The sequence below is a fragment of the Pteropus alecto genome, unplaced genomic scaffold (genome assembly GCF_000325575.1).
Source record: "Pteropus alecto unplaced genomic scaffold, ASM32557v1 scaffold139, whole genome shotgun sequence".
In the NCBI taxonomy this organism is placed as follows: Eukaryota; Metazoa; Chordata; class Mammalia; order Chiroptera; family Pteropodidae; genus Pteropus; species Pteropus alecto.
The window spans coordinates 5,247,907-5,250,023 of record NW_006443567.1 but is presented as its reverse complement, the minus strand read 5'-3'; the positions used below and the strand labels follow the sequence as shown (position 1 = coordinate 5,250,023).

The 2,117-nt window shown below is 41.0% G+C and overlaps 1 protein-coding gene across 1 annotated transcript in view; it reads right to left on the bottom strand.

The window, feature by feature from the left end:
- Positions 1-2,117, bottom strand: part of ARHGEF6 (Rac/Cdc42 guanine nucleotide exchange factor 6) — a 111,134-nt gene that overhangs the window by 3,311 nt on the left and 105,706 nt on the right. The gene's annotated exons all lie outside the window — the stretch shown is intronic.

Here is a 2,117-nt window from a genome sequence, read left to right as displayed (position 1 = left end):
TTTCCAAGTCTGATCCTAGCATTTACCAGACCCTGGGTAACCAGTTTCCTTATCATCCTCTCTTGGTCTTACTTTCCTCACATACAAAATGTGGATAATACCACATTCCCTAAAAATCTTACAAAGTTGTTGTGGGGAATAATATAGCTATATTAATAATAGGCCCTCTCCCTACCCAGCCTACAGACAGAAGTGAGCCTCAGGTCCAAGTCTCCATCAACCAAGCAAACACTGCTTACCCCACCGTGGTGAATCCCTGAGACTCAGCCCCACCCAACTCACACATTGGCCTGAACCTCTTTCAGCAGCTGTTCCACACAAGTGGCCTGCACTGCATACTTTCCTAAAATCTATCAAAGGTCCACATACTCCAAATAAGCAGTAGCTGAACTTGGCATGTTCTGTACTGCTTGCTAAGTGGCCCCAAGCCTTGCACTAGTGGTAACCAGCCTCAGATCACCGCTTAGCATCTCTGAGGCACCTTCAAGCTTAGCACAGGAAGCTGCCAACTACAGATCACTTTGTAGCTCCTACCAGGTGCCCCTGGGCTGGGCACAGACAGCAGCTGATCTTGGCCTGCACCAGAGCCCCTTCCAAGAGGCCCTAGAACCGATGCACTCAGTAACCAGCTTTGGATCACTCCGGAGCACCACCTGATTAGCTCTACAAACAAAAAGCCCAAAGGGTGGACTTGGCAGGCAGAAGAGTTCTACTAAAACAAATCCCATTCTATGAAATCAGCCACTGTACAATAGCTCATCAGCTGTAGTCATGGACAGTCAGCCTGAGGGTCAATCACACTCACTGATGTGCTAAAAGCAATCAAAGCTCAGCTATAACAGGAGGGTCCACACCAGGAATACCTCTGGAGCACCTGGCTCAGGTGACGAGGGAGACTGCACCATTGGCCCCCACAGGACCCCTACTACATAAGGCCAACCCGCTAAGGCTGGGAGATTTATCAGATCAACATAATATATAGAAACAACACAGGGAGGCAGCCAAATGAAAAGACAAAGAAATATGTCCCAAATGAAAGAAGAGAACAAAACGCCAGAAAAAGAACTAAACAAAATAGAAATAAGCAATCGACCAGATATAGAGTTCAAAATGCTGGTTATAAGAATGCTCAATGAACTTAGGAGAAGAGTAGATAAACTCAGTGAGAATTTACACAAAGAAACCATAGAAAACAACCAGTCAGAAATGAAGAATACAATAATTGCAATGAAGAATACATTAGAGAAAATAAACAGTAGATTAGATGAAGTAGGGGAGAGATTCAGTGATTTGGAAGAGAAGATAGCAGAAAACACCCAATCAGAACAGCAAAAAGAAAAGAAGAATTAAAAAATAAGGAGAGTTTAAGGGATTTCTGGGACAACATCAACTGTAACAACATTTGAATCATAAGGGTACCAGAAGGAAAAGAGAGAGAACAAGGGATTGCAAATCTATTTAAAGAAGTAAGGACTGAAGAAATGGAAAGATATTTCATGTTCTTGGATTGGAAGAATCAACATAGTTAAAATGACCATATTACTGAAAGCATTATACAGATTTAATGCAATCCTCATCAAAATCTCATTGGCATTTCAAAAAAAATAGAACAAAGAATCATCAGATTTGTATGAAAGCACAAAAGACCCTAAATTGTAAAAACCATCCTGAGAAAAAAGAACAAGGCTGGAGGCATCACTCTGGCCAACTTCAAATTATACTACAATGCAACAGTAATCAAAACAGCCTGATGATATTGGCAGGAAAACAGACACATGGGCCAGTGGAACAGAATCAAGAGTCCAGAAGTAATTCGACAAAAAAGCCAAAAACATACAGTGTACAAAGGAAAGCCTCTTTAATAAATGGTGCTGGGAAAACTGGAAAGCCATCTGCAAAAGAATGAAACTAGACTGCTGTCTATCACCACACACCAAAACTAACTCAAAATGGATTAAGAATCTGAATGTAAGACCTGAAACTATAAAATGCATGGAAGAAAACATAGGAACTAAACTCAAAGACCTTGGGCTTAAAGAGGATTTTATGAATTTGACCTCAAAAGCAAGGGAAGTAAAAGCTAAAATAAATGAATGGGACTACATCAAACTAAAAAG